Source organism: Nematostella vectensis, chromosome 9, assembly GCF_932526225.1.
Source record: "Nematostella vectensis chromosome 9, jaNemVect1.1, whole genome shotgun sequence".
NCBI lineage: Eukaryota > Metazoa > Cnidaria > Anthozoa > Actiniaria > Edwardsiidae > Nematostella > Nematostella vectensis.
Genome location: NC_064042.1, coordinates 16,629,078 through 16,655,598, shown reverse-complemented (window position 1 = coordinate 16,655,598; position 26,521 = coordinate 16,629,078). Strand labels below are relative to the sequence as shown.

The 26,521-nt window shown below is 42.4% G+C and overlaps 9 non-coding genes across 9 annotated transcripts; all 9 read left to right on the top strand.

Annotated features, from left to right (window-relative positions):
• The first annotated feature begins 8,254 nt into the window (after nucleotides 1-8,254).
• Trnam-cau lies at nucleotides 8,255-8,340 on the top strand. The gene is given in 2 exon segments: nucleotides 8,255-8,291; nucleotides 8,305-8,340. It is a non-coding gene; the product is annotated as a tRNA-Met (tRNA).
• A 1,852-nt stretch (nucleotides 8,341-10,192) lies between these two features.
• On the top strand, nucleotides 10,193-10,278 carry Trnam-cau. Its single transcript is given in 2 exon segments — nucleotides 10,193-10,229; nucleotides 10,243-10,278. It is a non-coding gene; the product is annotated as a tRNA-Met (tRNA).
• A 1,321-nt stretch (nucleotides 10,279-11,599) lies between these two features.
• Nucleotides 11,600-11,685, top strand: Trnam-cau. The gene is given in 2 exon segments: nucleotides 11,600-11,636; nucleotides 11,650-11,685. It is a non-coding gene; the product is annotated as a tRNA-Met (tRNA).
• A 1,142-nt stretch (nucleotides 11,686-12,827) lies between these two features.
• On the top strand, nucleotides 12,828-12,913 carry Trnam-cau. The gene is given in 2 exon segments: nucleotides 12,828-12,864; nucleotides 12,878-12,913. It is a non-coding gene; the product is annotated as a tRNA-Met (tRNA).
• Nucleotides 12,914-17,037: 4,124 nt separating this feature from the next.
• Trnam-cau lies at nucleotides 17,038-17,123 on the top strand. Its single transcript is given in 2 exon segments — nucleotides 17,038-17,074; nucleotides 17,088-17,123. It is a non-coding gene; the product is annotated as a tRNA-Met (tRNA).
• Nucleotides 17,124-18,445: 1,322 nt separating this feature from the next.
• On the top strand, nucleotides 18,446-18,531 carry Trnam-cau. Its single transcript is given in 2 exon segments — nucleotides 18,446-18,482; nucleotides 18,496-18,531. It is a non-coding gene; the product is annotated as a tRNA-Met (tRNA).
• Nucleotides 18,532-19,673: 1,142 nt separating this feature from the next.
• On the top strand, nucleotides 19,674-19,759 carry Trnam-cau. The gene is given in 2 exon segments: nucleotides 19,674-19,710; nucleotides 19,724-19,759. It is a non-coding gene; the product is annotated as a tRNA-Met (tRNA).
• Nucleotides 19,760-24,049: 4,290 nt separating this feature from the next.
• Trnai-gau lies at nucleotides 24,050-24,135 on the top strand. The gene is given in 2 exon segments: nucleotides 24,050-24,086; nucleotides 24,100-24,135. It is a non-coding gene; the product is annotated as a tRNA-Ile (tRNA).
• Nucleotides 24,136-25,796: 1,661 nt separating this feature from the next.
• On the top strand, nucleotides 25,797-25,882 carry Trnam-cau. Its single transcript is given in 2 exon segments — nucleotides 25,797-25,833; nucleotides 25,847-25,882. It is a non-coding gene; the product is annotated as a tRNA-Met (tRNA).
• Nucleotides 25,883-26,521: the final 639 nt, after the last annotated feature.

Genomic DNA, 26,521 nt, shown 5'->3' with positions numbered 1-26,521 from the left:
AGTAGGCAGCGCGTCAGTCTCATAATAAAATCTAGAAATCTGAAGGTAGTGAGTTCGATCATCACACGGGGCATATTTTTTCTTTTGAAAACGAATGGCTCTATGAGCGGTTTGACAAAAAAACACAACTAACACGCATAGAGAAGACACTTTTCTCATGTTGGCCTCGTTAGCGCAGTAGGCAGCGCTTCAGTATCATAATCGAATGTAGAAATCTGAATGTCGTGAGTTCAATCCTCAGACGGGGCATATTTTTTTCTTTTGAAAACGAATGACTCTATGACCGGTTTGACGAAAACACCACAAACACGCATAGAGAAGACACATTTCTCATGTTAGCCTCGTTAGCGCAGTAGGCAGCGCGTCAGTCTCATAATCTGATTTAGAAATATGAAGGTCGTGAGTTCGATCCTCACACAGGGCATATTTTTTTCTTTTGAAAACGAATGACTCTATGACCGGTTTGACGAAAACACCACAAACACGCATAGAGAAGACACATTTTTCAGGTTGGCCTCGTTAGCGCAGTAGGCAGCGCGTCAATCTCATAATCAAATCTAGAAATCTGAAGGTCGTGAGTTTGATCCTCACACGGGGCACAATTTTTTTTCTTTTGAAAACGAATGACTCTATGAGCGGTTTGACAAAAAACACAACAAACACGAATAGAGAAGACACTTTTCTCATGTTGGCCTCGTTAGCGCAGTAGGCAGCGCGTCAGTATCATAATCGGATGTAGAAATCTGAATGTCGTGAGTTCGATCCACAGACGGGGCATATTTTTTTCTTTTGAAAACGAATGACTCTATGACCGGTTTGACGAAAACACCACAAACACGCATAGAGAAGACACATTTCTCATGTAGGCGTCGTTAGCGCAATAGGCAGCGCGTCAGTCTCATAATCTGATTTAGAAATATGAAGGTCGTGATTTCGATCCTCACACAGGGCATATTTTTTTTCTTTTGAAAACGAATGACTCTATGACCGGTTTGAGGAAAACACCACAAACACGCATAGAGAAGACACATTTTTCAGGTTGGCCTCGTTAGCGCAGTAGGCAGCGCGTCAGTCTCATAATCAAATGTACAAATCTGAAGGTCGTGAGATCGATCCTCACACGGGTCATATTTTTTTCTTTTGAAAACGAAAGACTCTATGAACGGTTTGACGAAAACACCACAAACACGCATAGAAAAGGCACATTTCCCATGTAGGCGTCGTTAGCGCAATAGGCAGCGCGTCAGTCTCATAATGAAATCTAGAAATTGTAGGTCGTGAGTTCGATCCTCACACGGGGTACATTTTTTTCTTTTGAAAACGAATGACTCTTTCAGCGGTTTGACAAAAAACACAACAAACACGCATAGAGAAGAGACTTTTCTCATGTTGGCCTCGTTAGCGCAGTAGGCAGCGCGTCAGTCTCATAATCAAATCTAGAAATCTGAAGGTAGTGAGTTCGATCATCACACGGGGCATATTTTTTCTTTTGAAAACGAATGGCTCTATGAGCGGTTTGACAAAAAACACAACTAACACGCATAGAGAAGACACTTTTCTCATGTTGGCCTCGTTAGCGCAGTAGGCAGCGCTTCAGTATCATAATCGAATGTAGAAATCTGAATGTCGTGAGTTCAATCCTCAGACGGGGCATATTTTTTTCTTTTGAAAACGAATGACTCTATGACCGGTTTGACGAAAACACCACAAACACGCATAGAGAAGACACATTTCTCATGTTAGCCTCGTTAGCGCAGTAGGCAGCGCGTCAGTCTCATAATCTGATTTAGAAATATGAAGGTCGTGAGTTCGATCCTCACACAGGGCATATTTTTTTCTTTTGAAAACGAATGACTCTATGACCGGTTTGACGAAAACACCACAAACACGCATAGAGAAGACACATTTTTCAGGTTGGCCTCGTTAGCGCAGTAGGCAGCGCGTCAATCTCATAATCAAATCTAGAAATCTGAAGGTCGTGAGTTTGATCCTCACACGGGGCACAATTTTTTTTCTTTTGAAAACGAATGACTCTATGAGCGGTTTGACAAAAAACACAACAAACACGAATAGAGAAGACACTTTTCTCATGTTGGCCTCGTTAGCGCAGTAGGCAGCGCGTCAGTATCATAATCGGATGTAGAAATCTGAATGTCGTGAGTTCGATCCTCAGACGGGGCATATTTTTTTCTTTTGAAAACGAATGACTCTATGACCGGTTTGACGAAAACACCACAAACACGCATAGAGAAGACACATTTCTCATGTTAGCCTCGTTAGCGCAGTAGGCAGCGCGTCAGTCTCATAATCGAATGTAGAAATCTGAAGGTCTTGAGTTCGATCCTCACGCGGGGCACAATTTTTTTTCTTTTGAAAACGAATGACTCTATGAGCGGTTTGACAAAAAACACAACAAACACGCATAGAGAAGACATTTTTCTCATGTTGGCCTTGTTAGCGCAGTAGGCAGCGCGTCAGTATCATAATCGGATGTAGAAATCTGAATGTCGTGAGTTCGATCCTCAGACGGGGCATATTTTTTTCTTTTGAAAACGAATGACTCTATGACCGGTTTGACGAAAACACCACAAACACGCATAGAGAAGACGCATTTCTCATGTTAGCCTCGTTAGCGCAGTAGGCAGCGCGTCAGTCTCATAATCGAATGTAGAAATCTGAAGGTCTTGAGTTCGATCCTCACGCGGGGCACATTTTTTTTTCTTTTGAAAACGAATGACTCTATGAGCGGTTTGACAAAAAACACAACAAACACGCATAGAGAAGACATTTTTCTCATGTTGGCCTTGTTAGCGCAGTAGGCAGCGCGTCAGTATCATGATCGCAGTAGGCGATCCTCAGACGGGGCATATTTTTTTCTTTTGAAAATGAATGACGAATATTTTTCTCTTTTGAAAACGAATGACTCTATGAGCGGTTTGACGAAAACACCACAAACACGCATAAAAAAGACGCATTTCTCATGTTGGCCTCGTTAGCGCAGTAGGCAGCGCGTCAGTCTCATAATCTGATTTAGAAATATGAAGGTCGTGAGTTCGATCCTCACACAGGGCATATTTTTTTCTTTTGAAAACGAAAGACTCTATGACCGGTTTGACGAAAACACCACAAACACGCATAGAGAAGGCACATTTCCCATTTAGGCGTCGTTAGCGCAATAGGCAGCGCGTCAGTCTCATAATCAAATCTAAAAATCTGAAGGTCGTGAGTTCGATCCTCACACGGGGCACAATTTTTTTTCTTTTGAAAACGAATGACTCTATGAGCGGTTTGACAAAAAACACAACAAACACGCATAGAGAAGACACTTTTCTCATGTTGGCCTCGTTAGCGCAGTAGGCAGCGCGTCAGTATCATAATCGGATGTAGAAATCTGAATGTCGTGAGTTCGATCCTCAGACGGGGCATATTTTTTTCTTTTGAAAACGAATGACTCTATGACCGGTTTGACGAAAACACCACAAACACGCATAGAGAAGACACATTTCTCATGTTAGCCTCGTTAGCGCAGTAGGCAGCGCGTCAGTCTCATAATCAAATGTAGAAATCTGAAGGTCTTGAGTTCGATCCTCACGCGGGGCACAATTTTTTTTCTTTTGAAAACGAATGACTCTATGAGCGGTTTGACAAAAAACACAACAAACACGCATAGAGAAGACATTTTTCTCATGTTGGCCTTGTTAGCGCAGTAGGCAGCGCGTCAGTATCATAATCGGATGTAGAAATCTGAAGGTCGTGAGTTCGATCCTCAGACGGGGCATATTTTTTTCTTTTGAAAACGAATGACTCTATGACCGGTTTGACGAAAACACCACAAACACGCATAGAGAAGACACATTTCTCATGTTAGCCTCGTTAGCGCAGTAGGCAGCGCGTCAGTCTCATAATCGAATGTAGAAATCTGAAGGTCTTGAGTTCGATCCTCACGCGGGGCACAATTTTTTTTCTTTTGAAAACGAATGACTCTATGAGCGGTTTGACAAAAAACACAACAAACACGCATAGAGAAGACATTTTTCTCATGTTGGCCTTGTTAGCGCAGTAGGCAGCGCGTCAGTATCATAATCGGATGTAGAAATCTGAATGTCGTGAGTTCGATCCTCAGACGGGGCATATTTTTTTCTTTTGAAAACGAATGACTCTATGACCGGTTTGACGAAAACACCACAAACACGCATAGAGAAGACGCATTTCTCATGTTAGCCTCGTTAGCGCAGTAGGCAGCGCGTCAGTCTCATAATCGAATGTAGAAATCTGAAGGTCTTGAGTTCGATCCTCACGCGGGGCACATTTTTTTTTCTTTTGAAAACGAATGACTCTATGAGCGGTTTGACAAAAAACACAACAAACACGCATAGAGAAGACATTTTTCTCATGTTGGCCTTGTTAGCGCAGTAGGCAGCGCGTCAGTATCATGATCGCAGTAGGCGATCCTCAGACGGGGCATATTTTTTTCTTTTGAAAATGAATGACGAATATTTTTCTCTTTTGAAAACGAATGACTCTATGAGCGGTTTGACGAAAACACCACAAACACGCATAAAAAAGACGCATTTCTCATGTTGGCCTCGTTAGCGCAGTAGGCAGCGCGTCAGTCTCATAATCTGATTTAGAAATATGAAGGTCGTGAGTTCGATCCTCACACAGGGCATATTTTTTTCTTTTGAAAACGAAAGACTCTATGACCGGTTTGACGAAAACACCACAAACACGCATAGAGAAGGCACATTTCCCATTTAGGCGTCGTTAGCGCAATAGGCAGCGCGTCAGTCTCATAATCAAATCTAAAAATCTGAAGGTCGTGAGTTCGATCCTCACACGGGGCACAATTTTTTTTCTTTTGAAAACGAATGACTCTATGAGCGGTTTGACAAAAAACACAACAAACACGCATAGAGAAGACACTTTTCTCATGTTGGCCTCGTTAGCGCAGTAGGCAGCGCGTCAGTATCATAATCGGATGTAGAAATCTGAATGTCGTGAGTTCGATCCTCAGACGGGGCATATTTTTTTCTTTTGAAAACGAATGACTCTATGACCGGTTTGACGAAAACACCACAAACACGCATAGAGAAGACACATTTCTCATGTTAGCCTCGTTAGCGCAGTAGGCAGCGCGTCAGTCTCATAATCGAATGTAGAAATCTGAAGGTCTTGAGTTCGATCCTCACGCGGGGCACAATTTTTTTTCTTTTGAAAACGAATGACTCTATGAGCGGTTTGACAAAAAACACAACAAACACGCATAGAGAAGACATTTTTCTCATGTTGGCCTTGTTAGCGCAGTAGGCAGCGCGTCAGTATCATAATCGGATGTAGAAATCTGAAGGTCGTGAGTTCGATCCTCAGACGGGGCATATTTTTTTCTTTTGAAAACGAATGACTCTATGACCGGTTTGACGAAAACACCACAAACACGCATAGAGAAGACGCATTTCTCATGTTAGCCTCGTTAGCGCAGTAGGCAGCGCGTCAGTCTCATAATCGAATGTAGAAATCTGAAGGTCTTGAGTTCGATCCTCACGCGGGGCACATTTTTTTTTCTTTTGAAAACGAATGACTCTATGAGCGGTTTGACAAAAAACACAACAAACACGCATAGAGAAGACATTTTTCTCATGTTGGCCTTGTTAGCGCAGTAGGCAGCGCGTCAGTATCATGATCGCAGTAGGCGATCCTCAGACGGGGCATATTTTTTTCTTTTGAAAATGAATGACGAATATTTTTCTCTTTTGAAAACGAATGACTCTATGAGCGGTTTGACGAAAACACCACAAACACGCATAAAAAAGACGCATTTCTCATGTTGGCCTCGTTAGCGCAGTAGGCAGCGCGTCAGTCTCATAATCTGATTTAGAAATATGAAGGTCGTAAGTTCGATCCTCACACAGGGCATATTTTTTTCTTTTGAAAACGAAAGACTCTATGACCGGTTTGACGAAAACACCACAAACACGCATAGAGAAGGCACATTTCCCATTTAGGCGTCGTTAGCGCAATAGGCAGCGCGTCAGTCTCATAATCAAATCTAAAAATCTGAAGGTCGTGAGTTCGATCCTCACACGGGGCACAATTTTTTTTCTTTTGAAAACGAATGACTCTATGAGCGGTTTGACAAAAAACACAACAAACACGCATAGAGAAGACACTTTTCTCATGTTGGCCTCGTTAGCGCAGTAGGCAGCGCGTCAGTATCATAATCGGATGTAGAAATCTGAATGTCGTGAGTTCGATCCTCAGACGGGGCATATTTTTTTCTTTTGAAAACGAATGACTCTATGACCGGTTTGACGAAAACACCACAAACACGCATATAGAAGACACATTTCTCATGTTAGCCTCGTTAGCGCAGTAGGCAGCGCGTCAGTCTCATAATCGAATGTAGAAATCTGAAGGTCTTGAGTTCGATCCTCACGCGGGGCACAATTTTTTTTCTTTTGAAAACGAATGACTCTATGAGCGGTTTGACAAAAAACACAACAAACACGCATAGAGAAGACATTTTTCTCATGTTGGCCTTGTTAGCGCAGTAGGCAGCGCGTCAGTATCATAATCGGATGTAGAAATCTGAATGTCGTGAGTTCGATCCTCAGACGGGGCATATTTTTTTCTTTTGAAAACGAATGACTCTATGACCGGTTTGACGAAAACACCACAAACACGCATAGAGAAGACGCATTTCTCATGTTAGCCTCGTTAGCGCAGTAGGCAGCGCGTCAGTCTCATAATCGAATGTAGAAATCTGAAGGTCTTGAGTTCGATCCTCACGCGGGGCACATTTTTTTTTCTTTTGAAAACGAATGACTCTATGAGCGGTTTGACAAAAAACACAACAAACACGCATAGAGAAGACATTTTTCTCATGTTGGCCTTGTTAGCGCAGTAGGCAGCGCGTCAGTATCATGATCGCAGTAGGCGATCCTCAGACGGGGCATTTTTTTTTCTTTTGAAAACGAATGACTCTATGAGCGGTTTGACAAAAAACACAACAAACACGCATAGAGAAGACACTTTTCTCATGTTGGCCTCGTTAGCGCAGTAGGTAGCGCGTCAGTCTCATACTCAAATCTAGAAATCTGAAGGTCGTGAGTTCGATCCTCACACGGGGAATATTTTTTTCTTTTGAAAACGAATGACTCTATGACCGGTTTGACGAAAACACCACAAACACGCATAGAGAAGACGCATTTCTCATGTTAGCCTCGTTAGCGCAGTAGGCAGCGCGTCAGTCTCATAATCGAATGTAGAAATCTGAAGGTCTTGAGTTCGATCCTCACGCGGGGCACATTTTTTTTTCTTTTGAAAACGAATGACTCTATGAGCGGTTTGACAAAAAACACAACAAACACGCATAGAGAAGACATTTTTCTCATGTTGGCCTTGTTAGCGCAGTAGGCAGCGCGTCAGTATCATGATCGCAGTAGGCGATCCTCAGACGGGGCATTTTTTTTTCTTTTGAAAACGAATGACTCTATGAGCGGTTTGACAAAAAACACAACAAACACGCATAGAGAAGACACTTTTCTCATGTTGGCCTCGTTAGCGCAGTAGGTAGCGCGTCAGTCTCATACTCAAATCTAGAAATCTGAAGGTCGTGAGTTCGATCCTCACACGGGGAATATTTTTTTTCTTTTGAAAACGAATGACTCTATGACCGGTTTGACAAAAACACCACAAACACGTATAGAGAAGACACATTTCTCAGGTTGGCCTCGTTAGCGCAGTAGGCAGCGCGTCAGTCTCATAATCAAATGTAGAAATCTTAAGGTCGTGAGCTCAATCCTCAGACGGGGCATATTTTTTCTTTTGAAAACGAAAGACTCTATGACCGGTTTGACGAAAACACCACAAACACGAATAGAAAAGGCACATTTCCCATGTAGGCGTCGTTAGCGCAATAGGCAGCGCGTCAGTCTCATAATCAAATCTAGAAATCTGAAGGTCGTGAGTTCGATCCTCACACGGGGCACAATTTTTTTTCTTTTGAAAACGAATGACTCTATGAGCGGTTTGACAAAAAACACAACAAACACGCATAGAGAAGACACTTTTCTCATGTTGGCCTCGTTAGCGCAGTAGGCAGCGCGTCAGTATCACAATCGAATGTAGAAATCTGAATGTCGTGAGTTCGATCCTTAGACGGGGTATATTTTTTTCTTTTGAAAACGAATGACTCTATGACCGGTTTGACGAAAACACCACAAACACGCATAGAGAAGACACATTTCTCATGTTAGCCTCGTTAGCGCAGTAGGCAGCGCGTCAGTCTCATAATCAAATGTAGAAATCTGAAGGTCGTGAGTTCGATCCTCACACGGGGCATATTTCTTTTCTTTTGAAAACGAATGACTCTATGACCGGTTTGACGAAAACACCACAAACACGCATAGAGAAGACACATTTTTCAGGTTGTCCTCGTTAGCGCAGTAGGCGGCGCGTCAATATCAGAATCGAATGTGGAAATCTGAATGTCGTGAATTCGATCCTCAAACGGGGCATATTTTTTCTTTTGAAAACGAATGACTCTATGACCGGTTTGACGAAAACACCACAAACACGCATAGAGAAGACACATTTCTTATGTTGGCCTTGTTAGCGCAGTAGGAAGCGCGTCAGTATCATAATCAAATCTAGAAATCTGAAGGTCGTGAGTTCGATCCTCACACGGGGCACATTTTTTTTTCTTTTGAAAACGAATGACTCTATGAGCGGTTTGACAAAAAACACAACAAACACGCATAGAGAAGACACTTTTCTCATGTTGGCCTCGTTAGCGCAGTAGGTAGCGCGTCAGTCTCATACTCAAATCTAGAAATCTGAAGGTCGTGAGTTCGATCCTCACACGGGGAATATTTTTTTTCTTTTGAAAACGAATGACTCTATGACCGGTTTGACAAAAACACCACAAACACGTATAGAGAAGACACATTTCTCAGGTTGGCCTCGCTAGCGCAGTAGGCAGCGTGTCAGTCACATAATCAAATGTAGAAATCTGAAGGTCGTGAGTTCGATCCTCACACGGGGCATATTTTATTCTTTTGAAAACGATTGACTCTATGACCGGTTTGACAAAAAAACACCACAAACACGCATAGAGAATACACTTTTCTCATGTTGGCCTCGTTAGCGCAGTAGGCAGCGCGTCAGTCTCATAATCGAATGTAGAAATCTGAAGGTCTTGAGTTCGATCCTCACGCGGGGCATATTTTTCTCTTTTGAAAACAAATGACTCTATGAGCGGTTTGACGAAAACACCACAAACACGCATAGAAAAGACGCATTTCTCATGTTGGCCTCGTTAGCGCAGTAGGCAGCGCGTCAGTCTCATAATCAAATGTAGAAATCTGAAGGTCGTGAGCTCGATCCTCACACGGGGCATATTTTTTCTTTTGAAAACGAAAGACTCTATGACCGGTTTGACGAAAACACCACAAACACGAATAGAAAAGGCACATTTCCCATGTAGGCGTCGTTAGCGCAATAGGCTGCGCGTCAGTCTCATAATCAAATCTAGAAATCTGAAGGTCGTGAGTTCGATCCTCACAAGGGGCACATTTTTTTTTTTTTTGAAAACGAATGACTCTATGAGCGGTTTGACAAAAAACACAACAAACACGCATAGAGAAGACACTTTTCTCATGTTGGCCTCGTTAGCGCAGTAGGCAGCGCGTCAGTATCATAATCGAATGTATAAATCTGAATGTCGTGAGTTCGATCCTCAGACGGGGCATATTTTTTTCTTTTGAAAACTAATGACTCTATGACCGGTTTGACGAAAACACCACAAACACGCATAGAGAAGACACATTTCTCATGTTAGCCTCGTTAGCGCAGTAGGCAGCGCGTCAGTCTCATAATCAAATTTAGAAATCTGAAGGTCGTGAGATCGATCCTCACACGGGGCATATTTTTTTCGTTTGAAAACGAATGACTCTATGACCGGTTTGACAAAAACACCACAAACACGCATAGAGAAGACACATTTCTAATGTTGGCCTTGTTAGCGCAGTAGGAAGCGCGTCAGTATCATAATCAAATCTAGAAATCTGAAGGTCGTGAGTTTGATCCTCACACGGGGCACATGTTTTTTTTTCTTTTGAAAACGAATGACTCTATGAGCGGTTTGACAAACAACACAACAAACACGCATAGAGAAGAGACTTTTCTCATGTTGGCCTCGTTAGCGCAGTAGGCAGCGCGTCAGTCTCATAATCAAATGTAGAAATCTGAAGGTCGTGAGTTCGATCCTCACACGGGGCATATTTTTTTCTTTTGAAAACGAATGACTATATGACAGGTTTGACGAAAACACCACAAACACGCATAGAGAAGACACATTTCTTATGTTGGCCTTGTTAGCGCAGTAGGAAGCGCGTCAGTATCATAATCAAATCTAAAAATCTGAAGGTCTTGAGTTCGATCCTCACACGGGGCATATTTTTTTTCTTTTGAAAACGAATGACTCTATGACCGGTTTGACGAAAACACCACAAACACGCATAGAGAAGACACATTTCTCATGTTGGACTCGTTAGCGCAGTAGGCGGCGCGTCAGTATCATAATCGAATGTAGAAATCTGAATGTCGTGAGTTCGATCCTCACACGGGGCATATTTTTTCTTTTGAAAACGAAAGACTCTATGACCGTTTTGACGAAAGCACCACAAACACGCATAGAAAAGGCACATTTCCCATGTAGGCGTCGTTAGCGCAATAGGCAGCGCGTCAGTCTCATAATCAAATCTAGAAATCTGAAGGTCGTGAGTTTGATCCTCACACGGGGCACATTTTTTTTTCTTTTGAAAACGAATGACTCTATGAGCGGTTAAACAAAAAACACCACAAACACGTATAGAGAAGACACATTTCTCAGGTTGGCCTCGCTAGCGCAGTAGGCAGCGTGTCAGTCTCATAATCAAATGTAGAAATCTGAAGGTCGTGAGTTCGATCCTCACACGGGGCATATTTTATTCTTTTGAAAACGATTGACTCTATGACCGGTTTGACAAAAAAACACCACAAACACGCATAGAGAATACACTTTTCTCATGTTGGCCTCGTTAGCGCAGTAGGCAGCGCGTCAGTCTCATAATCGAATGTAGAAATCTGAAGGTCTTGAGTTCGATCCTCACGCGGGGCATATTTTTCTCTTTTGAAAACAAATGACTCTATGAGCGGTTTGACGAAAACACCACAAACACGCATAGAAAAGACGCATTTCTCATGTTGGCCTCGTTAGCGCAGTAGGCAGCGCGTCAGTCTCATAATCAAATCTAGAAATCTGAAGGTCGTGAGTTCGATCCTCACAAGGGGCACATTTTTTTTCTTTTGAAAACGAATGACTCTATGAGCGGTTTGACAAAAAACACAACAAACACGCATAGAGAAGACACTTTTGTCATGTTGGCCTTGTTAGCGCAGTAGGCAGCGCGTCAGTATCATAATCGAATGTAGAAATCTGAATGTTGTGAGTTCGATCCTCAGACGGGGCATATTTTTTTCTTTTAAAAACTAATGACTCTATGACCGGTTTGACGAAAACACCACAAACACGCATAGAGAAGACACATTTCTCATGTTAGCCTCGTTAGCGCAGTAGGCAGCGCGTCAGTCTCATAATCAAATGTAGAAATCTGAAGGTCGTGAGTTCGATCCTCACACGGGGCATATTTTTTTTCTTTTGAAAACGAATGACTCTATGACCGGTTTGACGAAAACACCACAAACACGCATAGAGAAGACATATTTTTCATGTTGGCCTCGTTAGCGCAGTAGGCGGAGCGTCAATATCATAATCGAATGTAGAAATCTTAATGTTGTGAGTTCGATCCTCACACGGGGCATATTTTTTCTTTTGAAAACGAAAGACTCTATGACCGGTTTGACGAAAACACCACAAACACGCATAGAAAAGACGCATTTCTCATGTTGGCCTCGTTAGCGCAGTAGGCAGCGCGTCAGTCTCATAATCGAATGTAGACATCTGAATGTCGTGAGTTCGATCCTCAGACGGGGCATATTTTTTTCTTTTGAAAACGAATGACTCTATGACTGGTTTGACGAAAACACCACAAACACGCATAGAGAAGACACATTACTTATGTTAGCCTCGTTAGCGCAGTAGGCAGCGCGTCAGTCTCATAATCTGATTTAGAAATATGAAGCTTCGTGAGTTCGATCCTCAAACAGGGCATATTTTTTTCTATTGGAAACGAATGACTCTATGACCGGTTTGACGAAAACACCACAAACACGCATAGAGAAGACACATTTTTCAGGTTGGCCTCGTTAGCGCAGTAGGCAGCGCGTCAATCTCATAATCAAATCTAGAAATCTGAAGGTCGTGAGTTCGATCCTCACACGGGGCACATTTTTTTTCTTTTGAAAACGAATGACTCTTTGAGCGGTTTGACAAAAAACACAACAAACACGCATAGAGAAGAGACTTTTCTCATGTTGGCCTCGTTAGCGCAGTAGGCAGCGCGTCAGTCTCATAATCAAATCTAGAAATCTGAAGGTCGTGAGTTCGATCATCACACGGGGCACATTTTTTTTTTTCAAAACGAATGACTCTATGACCGGTTTGAAGAAAACACCACAGACACACATAGAGAAGACGCATTTCTCATGTTGGCCTCGTTAGCGCAGTAGACAGAGCGTCAGTCTCATAATCAAATGTAGAAATCTGAAGGTCATGAGTTCGATCCTCACACGGGGCATATTTTTTTTATTTTGAAAACGAATGACTCTATGAGCGGTTTGACGAAAGCACCACAAACACGCATAGAAAAGACCCATTTCTCATGTTGGCCTCGTTAGCGCAGTAGGCAGCGCGTCAGTCTCATAATCAAATGTAGAAATCTGAAGGTCGTGAGTTCGATCCTCACACGGGGCATATTTTTTTCTTTTGAAAACGTATGACTCTATGACCGGTTTGACGAAAATACCACAAACACGCATAGAGAAGACACATTTCTCAGGTTGGCCTCGCTAGCGCAGTAGGCAGCGCGTCAGTCTCATAATCAAATGTAGAAATCTGAAGGTCGTGAGTTCGATCCTCACACGGGGCATATTTTTTTTCTTTTGAAAACGAATGACTCTATGACCGGTTTGACGAAAACACCACAAACACGCATAGAGAAGACACATTTCTCATGTTAGCCTCGTTAGCGCAGTAGGCAGCGCGCCAGTCTCATAATCAAATGTAGAAATCTGAAGGTCATGAGTTCGATCCTCACACGGGGCATATTTTTTTTCTTTTGAAAACGAATGACTCTATGACCGGTTTGACAAAACACCACAAACACACATAGAGAAGACACATTTCTCATGTTGGCCTCATTAGCGCAGTAGGCGGCGCGTCAATATCATAATCGAATGTAGAAATCTGAATGTCGTGAGTTCGATCCTCAAACGGGGCATATTTTTTCTTTTGAAAACGAATGACTCTATGACCGGTTTGACAAAAACACCACAAACACACATAGAGAAGACACATTTTCCATGTAGGCGTCGTTAGCGCAATAGGCAGCGCGTCAGTCTCATAATCTGATTTAGAAATATGAAGGTCGTGATTTCGATCCTCACACATGGCATATTTTTTTTCTTTTGAAAACGAATGTCTCTATGACCGGTTTGACGAAAACACCACAAACACGCATATAGAAGACACATTTCTCAGGTTGGCCTCGCTAGCGCAGTAGGCAGCGCGTCAGTCTCATAATCAAATGTAGAAATCTGAAGGTCGTGAGTTCGATCCTCACACGGGGCATATTTTTTTTCTTTTGAAAACGAATGACTCTATGACCGGTTTGACGAAAACACCACAAACACGCATAGAGAAGACACATTTCTCATGTTAGCCTCGTTAGCGCAGTAGGCAGCGCGCAAGTCTCATAATCAAATGTAGAAATCTGAAGGTCATGAGTTCGATCCTCACACGGGGCATATTTTTTTTCTTTTGAAAACGAATGACTCTATGACCGGTTTGACAAAACACCACAAACACACATAGAGAAGACACATTTCTCATGTTGGCCTCATTAGCGCAGTAGGCGGCGCGTCAATATCATAATCGAATGTAGAAATCTGAAGGTCGTGAGTTCGATCCTCAAACGGGGCATATTTTTTCTTTTGAAAACGAATGACTCTATGACCGGTTTAACAAAAACACCACAAACACACATAGAGAAGACACATTTTCCATGTAGGCGTCGTTAGCGCAATAGGCAGCGCGTCAGTCTCATAATCTGATTTAGAAATATGAAGGTCGTGATTTCGATCCTCACACAGGGCATATTTTTTTTCTTTTGAAAACGAATGTCTCTATGACCGGTTTGACGAAAACACCACAAACACGCATATAGAAGACACATTTTTCAGGTTGGCCTCGTTAGCGCAGTAGGCAGCGCGTCAGTCTCATAATCAAATGTACAAATCTGAAGGTCGTGAGATCGATCCTCACACGGGTCATATTTTTTTCTTTTGAAAACGAATGACTCTATGACCGGTTTGACGAAAACACCACAAACACGCATAGAGAAGACACATTTCTCATGTTAGCCTCGTTAGCGCAGTAGGCAGCGCGCCAGTCTCATAATCAAATGTAGAAATCTGAAGGTCATGAGTTCGATCCTCACACGGGGCATATTTTTTTTCTTTTGAAAACGAATGACTCTATGACCGGTTTGACAAAACACCACAAACACACATAGAGAAGACACATTTCTCATGTTGGCCTCATTAGCGCAGTAGGCGGCGCGTCAATATCATAATCGAATGTAGAAATCTGAATGTCGTGAGTTCGATCCTCAAACGGGGCATATTTTTTCTTTTGAAAACGAATGACTCTATGACCGGTTTGACAAAAACACCACAAACACACATAGAGAAGACACATTTTCCATGTAGGCGTCGTTAGCGCAATAGGCAGCGCGTCAGTCTCATAATCTGATTTAGAAATATGAAGGTCGTGATTTCGATCCTCACACAGGGCATATTTTTTTTCTTTTGAAAACGAATGTCTCTATGACAGGTTTGACGAAAACACCACAAACACGCATATAGAAGACACATTTTTCAGGTTGGCCTCGTTAGCGCAGTAGGCAGCGCGTCAGTCTCATAATCAAATGTACAAATCTGAAGGTCGTGAGATCGATCCTCACACGGGTCATATTTTTTTCTTTTGAAAACGAAAGACTCTATGAACGGTTTGACGAAAACACCACAAACACGCATAGAAAAGGCACATTTCCCATGTAGGCGTCGTTAGCGCAATAGGCAGCGCGTCAGTCTCATAATGAAATCTAGAAATCTGAAGGTCGTGAGTTCAATCCTCAGACGGGGCATATTTTTTTCTTTTGAAAACGAATGACTCTATGACCGGTTTGACGAAAACACCACAAACACGCATAGAGAAGACACATTTCTCATGTTAGCCTCGTTAGCGCAGTAGGCAGCGCGTCAGTCTCATAATCTGATTTAGAAATATGAAGGTCGTGAGTTCGATCCTCACACAGGGCATATTTTTTTCTTTTGAAAACGAATGACTCTATGACCGGTTTGACAAAAAACACAACAAACACGCATAGAGAAGAGACTTTTCTCATGTTGGCCTCGTTAGCGCAGTAGGCAGCGCGTCAGTCTCATAATCAAATCTAGAAATCTGAAGGTAGTGAGTTCGATCATCACACAGTGCATATTTTTTCTTTTGAAAACGAATGGCTCTATGAGCGGTTTGACAAAAAACACCACAAACACACATAGAGAAGACACATTTCTCATGTTGGCCTCATTAGCGCAGTAGGCGGCGCGTCAATATCATAATCGAATGTAGAAATCTGAATGTCGTGAGTTCGATCCTCACACGGGGCATATTTTTTCTTTTGAAAACGAATGACTCTATGACCGGTTTGACAAAAACACCACAAACACACATAGAGAAGACACATTTTCCATGTAGGCGTCGTTAGCGCAATAGGCAGCGCGTCAGTCTCATAATCTGATTTAGAAATATAAAGGTCGTGATTTCGATCCTCACACAGGGCATATTTTTTTTCTTTTGAAAACGAATGACTCTATGAGCGGTTTGACGAAAACACCACAAACACGCATAGAAAAGACGCATTTCTCATGTTGGCCTCGTTAGCGCAGTAGGCAGCGCGTCAGTCTCATAATCAAATGTAGAAATCTGAAGGTCGTGAGCTCGATCCTCACACGGGGCATATTTTTTCTTTTGAAAACGAAAGACTCTATGACCGGTTTGACGAAAACACCACAAACACGAATAGAAAAGGCACATTTCCCATGTAGGCGTCGTTAGCGCAATAGGCTGCGCGTCAGTCTCATAATCAAATCTAGAAATCTGAAGGTCGTGAGTTCGATCCTCACAAGGGGCACATTTTTTTTTTTTTTGAAAACGAATGACTCTATGAGCGGTTTGACAAAAAACACAACAAACACGCATAGAGAAGACACTTTTCTCATGTTGGCCTCGTTAGCGCAGTAGGCAGCGCGTCAGTATCATAATCGAATGTATAAATCTGAATGTCGTGAGTTCGATCCTCAGACGGGGCATATTTTTTTCTTTTGAAAACTAATGACTCTATGACCGGTTTGACGAAAACACCACAAACACGCATAGAGAAGACACATTTCTCATGTTAGCCTCGTTAGCGCAGTAGGCAGCGCGTCAGTCTCATAATCAAATTTAGAAATCTGAAGGTCGTGAGATCGATCCTCACACGGGGCATATTTTTTTCGTTTGAAAACGAATGACTCTATGACCGGTTTGACAAAAACACCACAAACACGCATAGAGAAGACACATTTCTAATGTTGGCCTTGTTAGCGCAGTAGGAAGCGCGTCAGTATCATAATCAAATCTAGAAATCTGAAGGTCGTGAGTTTGATCCTCACACGGGGCACATGTTTTTTTTTCTTTTGAAAACGAATGACTCTATGAGCGGTTTGACAAACAACACAACAAACACGCATAGAGAAGAGACTTTTCTCATGTTGGCCTCGTTAGCGCAGTAGGCAGCGCGTCAGTCTCATAATCAAATGTAGAAATCTGAAGGTCGTGAGTTCGATCCTCACACGGGGCATATTTTTTTCTTTTGAAAACGAATGACTATATGACAGGTTTGACGAAAACACCACAAACACGCATAGAGAAGACACATTTCTTATGTTGGCCTTGTTAGCGCAGTAGGAAGCGCGTCAGTATCATAATCAAATCTAAAAATCTGAAGGTCTTGAGTTCGATCCTCACACGGGGCATATTTTTTTTCTTTTGAAAACGAATGACTCTATGACCGGTTTGACGAAAACACCACAAACACGCATAGAGAAGACACATTTCTCATGTTGGACTCGTTAGCGCAGTAGGCGGCGCGTCAGTATCATAATCGAATGTAGAAATCTGAATGTCGTGAGTTCGATCCTCACACGGGGCATATTTTTTCTTTTGAAAACGAAAGACTCTATGACCGTTTTGACGAAAGCACCACAAACACGCATAGAAAAGGCACATTTCCCATGTAGGCGTCGTTAGCGCAATAGGCAGCGCGTCAGTCTCATAATCAAATCTAGAAATCTGAAGGTCGTGAGTTTGATCCTCACACGGGGCACATTTTTTTTTTCTTTTGAAAACGAATGACTCTATGAGCGGTTAAACAAAAAACACCACAAACACGTATAGAGAAGACACATTTCTCAGGTTGGCCTCGCTAGCGCAGTAGGCAGCGTGTCAGTCTCATAATCAAATGTAGAAATCTGAAGGTCGTGAGTTCGATCCTCACACGGGGCATATTTTATTCTTTTGAAAACGATTGACTCTATGACCGGTTTGACAAAAAAACACCACAAACACGCATAGAGAATACACTTTTCTCATGTTGGCCTCGTTAGCGCAGTAGGCAGCGCGTCAGTCTCATAATCGAATGTAGAAATCTGAAGGTCTTGAGTTCGATCCTCACGCGGGGCATATTTTTCTCTTTTGAAAACAAATGACTCTATGAGCGGTTTGACGAAAACACCACAAACACGCATAGAAAAGACGCATTTCTCATGTTGGCCTCGTTAGCGCAGTAGGCAGCGCGTCAGTCTCATAATCAAATCTAGAAATCTGAAGGTCGTGAGTTCGATCCTCACAAGGGGCACATTTTTTTTCTTTTGAAAACGAATGACTCTATGAGCGGTTTGACAAAAAACACAACAAACACGCATAGAGAAGACACTTTTCTCATGTTGGCCTCGTTAGCGCAGTAGGCAGCGCGTCAGTATCATAATCGAATGTAGAAATCTGAATGTTGTGAGTTCGATCCTCAGACGGGGCATATTTTTTTCTTTTAAAAACTAATGACTCTATGACCGGTTTGACGAAAACACCACAAACACGCATAGAGAAGACACATTACTTATGTTAGCCTCGTTAGCGCAGTAGGCAGCGCGTCAGTCTCATAATCAAATGTAGAAATCTGAAGGTCGTGAGTTCGATCCTCACACGGGGCATATTTTTTTTCTTTTGAAAACGAATGACTCTATGACCGGTTTGACGAAAACACCACAAACACGCATAGAGAAGACATATTTTTCATGTTGGCCTCGTTAGCGCAGTAGGCGGAGCGTCAATATCATAATCGAATGTAGAAATCTTAATGTTGTGAGTTCGATCCTCACACGGGGCATATTTTTTCTTTTGAAAACGAAAGACTCTATGACCGGTTTGACGAAAACACCACAAACACGCATAGAAAAGACGCATTTCTCATGTTGGCCTCGTTAGCGCAGTAGGCAGCGCGTCAGTCTCATAATCGAATGTAGACATCTGAATGTCGTGAGTTCGATCCTCAGACGGGGCATATTTTTTTCTTTTGAAAACGAATGACTCTATGACTGGTTTGACGAAAACACCACAAACACGCATAGAGAAGACACATTACTTATGTTAGCCTCGTTAGCGCAGTAGGCAGCGCGTCAGTCTCATAATCTGATTTAGAAATATGAAGCTTCGTGAGTTCGATCCTCACACAGGGCATATTTTTTTCTATTGGAAACGAATGACTCTATGACCGGTTTGACGAAAACACCACAAACACGCATAGAGAAGACACATTTTTCAGGTTGGCCTCGTTAGCGCAGTAGGCAGCGCGTCAATCTCATAATCAAATCTAGAAATCTGAAGGTCGTGAGTTCGATCCTCACACGGGGCACATTTTTTTTCTTTTGAAAACGAATGACTCTTTGAGCGGTTTGACAAAAAACACAACAAACACGCATAGAGAAGAGACTTTTCTCATGTTGGCCTCGTTAGCGCAGTAGGCAGCGCGTCAGTCTCATAATCAAATCTAGAAATCTGAAGGTCGTGAGTTCGATCATCACACGGGGCACATTTTTTTTTTTCAAAACGAATGACTCTATGACCGGTTTGAAGAAAACACCACAGACACACATAGAGAAGACGCATTTCTCATGTTGGCCTCGTTAGCGCAGTAGACAGAGCGTCAGTCTCATAATCAAATGTAGAAATCTGAAGGTCATGAGTTCGATCCTCACACGGGGCATATTTTTTTTATTTTGAAAACGAATGACTCTATGAGCGGTTTGACGAAAGCACCACAAACACGCATAGAAAAGACCCATTTCTCATGTTGGCCTCGTTAGCGCAGTAGGCAGCGCGTCAGTCTCATAATCAAATGTAGAAATCTGAAGGTCGTGAGTTCGATCCTCACACGGGGCATATTTTTTTCTTTTGAAAACGTATGACTCTATGACCGGTTTGACGAAAATACCACAAACACGCATAGAGAAGACACATTTCTCAGGTTGGCCTCGCTAGCGCAGTAGGCAGCGCGTCAGTCTCATAATCAAATGTAGAAATCTGAAGGTCGTGAGTTCGATCCTCACACGGGGCATATTTTTTTTCTTTTGAAAACGAATGACTCTATGACCGGTTTGACGAAAACACCACAAACACGCATAGAGAAGACACATTTCTCATGTTAGCCTCGTTAGCGCAGTAGGCAGCGCGCCAGTCTCATAATCAAATGTAGAAATCTGAAGGTCATGAGTTCGATCCTCACACGGGGCATATTTTTTTTCTTTTGAAAACGAATGACTCTATGACCGGTTTGACAAAACACCACAAACACACATAGAGAAGACACATTTCTCATGTTGGCCTCATTAGCGCAGTAGGCGGCGCGTCAATATCATAATCGAATGTAGAAATCTGAATGTCGTGAGTTCGATCCTCAAACGGGGCATATTTTTTCTTTTGAAAACGAATGACTCTATGACCGGTTTGACAAAAACACCACAAACACACATAGAGAAGACACATTTTCCATGTAGGCGTCGTTAGCGCAATAGGCAGCGCGTCAGTCTCATAATCTGATTTAGAAATATGAAGGTCGTGATTTCGATCCTCACACATGGCATATTTTTTTTCTTTTGAAAACGAATGTCTCTATGACCGGTTTGACGAAAACACCACAAACACGCATATAGAAGACACATTTCTCAGGTTGGCCTCGCTAGCGCAGTAGGCAGCGCGTCAGTCTCATAATCAAATGTAGAAATCTGAAGGTCGTGAGTTCGATCCTCACACGGGGCATATTTTTTTTCTTTTGAAAACGAATGACTCTATGACCGGTTTGACGAAAACACCACAAACACGCATAGAGAAGACACATTTCTCATGTTAGCCTCGTTAGCGCAGTAGGCAGCGCGCAAGTCTCATAATCAAATGTAGAAATCTGAAGGTCATGAGTTCGATCCTCACACGGGGCATATTTTTTTTCTTTTGAAAACGAATGACTCTATGACCGGTTTGACAAAACACCACAAACACACATAGAGAAGACACATTTCTCATGTTGGCCTCATTAGCGCAGTAGGCGGCGCGTCAATATCATAATCGAATGTAGAAATCTGAAGGTCGTGAGTTCGATCCTCAAACGGGGCATATTTTTTCTTTTGAAAACGAATGACTCTATGACCGGTTTGACAAAAACACCACAAACACACATAGAGAAGACACATTTTCCATGTAGGCGTCGTTAGCGCAATAGGCAGCGCGTCAGTCTCATAATCTGATTTAGAAATATGAAGGTCGTGATTTCGATCCTCACACAGGGCATATTTTTTTTCTTTTGAAAACGAATGTCTCTATGACCGGTTTGACGAAAACACCACAAACACGCATATAGAAGACACATTTTTCAGGTTGGCCTCGTTAGCGCAGTAGGCAGCGCGTCAGTCTCATAATCAAATGTACAAATCTGAAGGTCGTGAGATCGATCCTCACACGGGTCATATTTTTTTCTTTTGAAAACGAATGACTCTATGACCGGTTTGACGAAAACACCACAAACACGCATAGAGAAGACACATTTCTCATGTTAGCCTCGTTAGCGCAGTAGGCAGCGCGCCAGTCTCATAATCAAATGTAGAAATCTGAAGGTCATGAGTTCGATCCTCACACGGGGCATATTTTTTTTCTTTTGAAAACGAATGACTCTATGACCGGTTTGACAAAACACCACAAACACACATAGAGAAGACACATTTCTCATGTTGGCCTCATTAGCGCAGTAGGCGGCGCGTCAATATCATAATCGAATGTAGAAATCTGAATGTCGTGAGTTCGATCCTCAAACGGGGCATATTTTTTCTTTTGAAAACGAATGACTCTATGACCGGTTTGACAAAAACACCACAAACACACATAGAGAAGACACATTTTCCATGTAGGCGTCGTTAGCGCAATAGGCAGCGCGTCAGTCTCATAATCTGATTTAGAAATATGAAGGTCGTGATTTCGATCCTCACACAGGGCATATTTTTTTTCTTTTGAAAACGAATGTCTCTATGACAGGTTTGACGAAAACACCACAAACACGCATATAGAAGACACATTTTTCAGGTTGGCCTCGTTAGCGCAGTAGGCAGCGCGTCAGTCTCATAATCAAATGTACAAATCTGAAGGTCGTGAGATCGATCCTCACACGGGTCATATTTTTTTCTTTTGAAAACGAAAGACTCTATGAACGGTTTGACGAAAACACCACAAACACGCATAGAAAAGGCACATTTCCCATGTAGGCGTCGTTAGCGCAATAGGCAGCGCGTCAGTCTCATAATGAAATCTAGAAATCTGAAGGTCGTGAGTTCAATCCTCAGACGGGGCATATTTTTTTCTTTTGAAAACGAATGACTCTATGACCGGTTTGACGAAAACACCACAAACACGCATAGAGAAGACACATTTCTCATGTTAGCCTCGTTAGCGCAGTAGGCAGCGCGTCAGTCTCATAATCTGATTTAGAAATATGAAGGTCGTGAGTTCGATCCTCACACAGGGCATATTTTTTTCTTTTGAAAACGAATGACTCTATGACCGGTTTGACAAAAAACACAACAAACACGCATAGAGAAGAGACTTTTCTCATGTTGGCCTCGTTAGCGCAGTAGGCAGCGCGTCAGTCTCATAATCAAATCTAGAAATCTGAAGGTAGTGAGTTCGATCATCACACAGTGCATATTTTTTCTTTTGAAAACGAATGGCTCTATGAGCGGTTTGACAAAAAACACCACAAACACACATAGAGAAGACACATTTCTCATGTTGGCCTCATTAGCGCAGTAGGCGGCGCGTCAATATCATAATCGAATGTAGAAATCTGAATGTCGTGAGTTCGATCCTCACACGGGGCATATTTTTTCTTTTGAAAACGAATGACTCTATGACCGGTTTGACAAAAACACCACAAACACACATAGAGAAGACACATTTTCCATGTAGGCGTCGTTAGCGCAATAGGCAGCGCGTCAGTCTCATAATCTGATTTAGAAATATAAAGGTCGTGATTTCGATCCTCACACAGGGCATATTTTTTTTCTTTTGAAAACGAATGACTCTATGACCGGTTTGACGAAAACACCACAAACACGCATAGAGAAGACACATTTTTCAGGTTGGCCTCGTTAGCGCAGTAGGCAGCGCGTCAGTCTCATAATCAAATGTACAAATCTGAAGGTCGTGAGATCGATCCTCACACGGGTCATATTTTTTTCTTTTGAAAACGAAAGACTCTATGAACGGTTTGACGAAAACACCACAAACACGCATAGAAAAGGCACATTTCCCATGTAGGCGTCGTTAGCGCAATAGGCAGCGCGTCAGTCTCATAATGAAATCTAGAAATCTGAAGGTCGTGAGTTCGATCCTCACACGGGGTACATTTTTTTCTTTTGAAAACGAATGACTCTTTCAGCGGTTTGACAAAAAACACAACAAACACGCATAGAGAAGAGACTTTTCTCATGTTGGCCTCGTTAGCGCAGTAGGCAGCGCGTCAGTCTCATAATCAAATCTAGAAATCTGAATCTGATCGATCATCACACGGGGCATATTTTTTCTTTTGAAAACGAATTGCTCTATGAGCGGTTTGACAAAAAACACCTCAAACACGCATAGAAAAGGCACATTTCCCATGTAAGCGACGTTAGCGCAATAGGCAGCGCGTCAGTCTCATAATGAAATCTAGAAATCTGAAGGTCGTGAGTTCGATCCTCACACGGGGTACATTTTTTTCTTTTGAAAACGAATGACTCTTTGAGCGGTTTGACAAAAGACACAACAAACACGCATAGAGAAGAGACTTTTCTCATGTTGGCCTCGTTAGCGCAGTAGGCAGCGCGTCAGTCTCATAATCAAATCTAGAAATCTGAAGGTCGTGAGTTCGATCATCACACGGGACACATTTTTTTCTTTTCAAAACGAATGACTCTATGACCTGTTTAAAGAAAACACCACAGACACGCATAGAGAAGACGCATTTCTCATGTTGGCCTCGTTAGCGCAGTAGACAGCGCGTCAGTCTCATAATCAAATGTAGAAATCTGAAGGTCATGAGTTCGATCCTCACACGGGGCATATTTTTTTTTCTTTTCAAACGAATGACTCTATGAGCGGTTTGACGAAAACACCACAAACACGCATAGAAAAGACTCATTTCTCATGTTGGCCTTGTTAGCGCAGTAGGCAGCGCGTCAGTCTGATAATCAAATGTAGAAATCTGAAGGTCGTGAGTTCGATCCTCACACGGGGCATATTTTTTTCTTTTGAAAACGTATGACTCTATGACCGGTTTGACGAAAATACCACAAACACGCATAGAGAAGACACATTTCTCAGGTTGGCCTCGCTAGCGCAGTAGGCAGCGCGTCAGTCTCATAATCAAATGTAGAAATCTGAAGGTCGTGAGTTCGATCCTCACACGAGGCATATTTTTTTTCTTTTGTAAACGAAAGATTCTATGACCGTTTTGACAAAAACACCACAAACACGCATAGAAAAGACACATTTCTCATGTTGGCCTTGTTAGCGCAGTAGGCAGCGCGTCAGTCTCATAATCAAATATAGAAATCGGAAGGTCGTGAGTTCGATCCTCACACGGGGCATATCTTATTCTTTTGAAAACGAATGACTCTATGACCGGTTTGACGAAAACACCACAAACACGCATAGAGAAGACACATTTCTCATGTTGCCTCATTAGCGCAGTAGGCGGCGCGTCAATATCATAATCGAATGTAGAAATCTGAATGTCGTGAGTTCGATCCTCACACGGGGCATATTTTTTCTTTTGAAAACGAATGACTCTATTACCGGTTTGACGAAAACACCACAAATACGCATAGAGAAGAAACATTTCTCATGTTGGCCTCGTTAGCGCAGTATGCAGCGCGTCAGTCTCATAATCAAATGTAGAAATCGGAAGGTCGTGAGTTCGATCCTCACACGGGGCATATTTTATTCTTTTGAAAACGAATGACTCTATGACCGGTTTGACAAAAAAACACCACAAACACGCATAGAGAAGTCACTTTTCTCATTTTGGCCTCGTTAGCGCAGTAGGCAGCGCGTCAGTCTCATAATCTGATTTAAAAATCTGAAGGTCTTGAGTTCGATCCTCACACGAGGCATATTTTTTTCTTTTGAAAACGAATGACTCTATGACCGGTTTGACAAAAACACCACAAATACACATAGAGAAGACACATTTCTCATGTTGGGCTCGTTAGCGCAGTAGGCGGCGAGTCAGTATAATAATCGAATGTAGAAATCTGAATGTCATGAGTTCGATCCTCACACGGGGCATATTTTTCCTTTGAAAACGAATGACTCTATGACCGGTTTGACGAAAACACCACAAACACGCATAGAAAAGACACATTTCCCATGTATGCGTCGTTAGCGCAATAGGCAGCTCGTCAGTCTCATAATCTGATTTAGAAATCTGAAGGTCGTGAGTTCGATCCTCACACGGGGCATATTTGTTTAAAACGAATGACTGTATGAAAGGTTTGACGAAAACACCACAAACACGAAGAAAGAAGACACATTTCCCATGTAGTCCTCGTCAGCGCATTAAGCAGCGCGTCAGTCTCATAATCTGATTTAGAAATCTGAAGGTCGTGAGTTCGATCCTCACACGAGGCAAATTTTTTTTCTTTTGAAAACGAAAGATTCTATGACCGGTTTGACGAAAACACCACAAACACGCATAGAAAAGACACATTTCTCATGTTGGCCTTGTTAGCGCAGTAGGCAGCGCGTCAGTCTCATAATCAAATGTAGAAAATCGGAAGGTCGTGAGTTCGATCCTCACACGGGGCATATCTTATTCTTTTGAAAACGAATGACTCTATGACCGGTTTGACAAAAAAACACCACAAACACGCATAGAGAAGTCACTTTTCTCATGTTGGCCTCGTTAGCGCAGTAGGCAGCGCGTCAGTCTCATAATCAAATGTAGAAATCTGAAGGTCGTGAGTTCGATCCTCACACGGGGCATATTTTTTTTCTTTTGAAAAGGAATGACTCTATGACCGGTTTGACAAAAAAAACACCACAAACACGCATAGAGAAGACACATTTCTCATGTTGGCCTCGTTAGCGCGGTAGGCAGCGCGTCAGTCTCATAATCAAATCTAGAAATCTGAAGGTCGTGAGTTCGATCCTTCGACGGGGCATATTTTTTTCTTTTGAAAACGAATGACTCTATGACCGGTTTGATGAAAACACCACAAACACGCATAGAGAAGACAATTTTCCCATGTAGGCCTCGTTAGCGCATAGGCGGAGCGTTATTCTCATAATTTTTACTTTTGATAAAGAATTACACTTTGACAGGTTATAAGAAAACACGACAAACCCACATAGAGAAGACACATTTCTCATTCTTGCCTTCGATCTCTTATAAGAAAACACCACAAACACACATAGAGAAGACACATTTCTCATGTTGTCCTCGTTAGCGAAATATGGCAGCGCGTTAGTCTCATAATCGAATGTAGAAATCTATAGGGCGTGAGTTCGATCCTCACACGGGGCATATTTTTTTCTTTTGAAAACGAATGAATCTATGACCGGTTTAACGAAAACACCACAAACACGCATAGAGAAGACACATTTCTCATGTTGGCCTCGTTA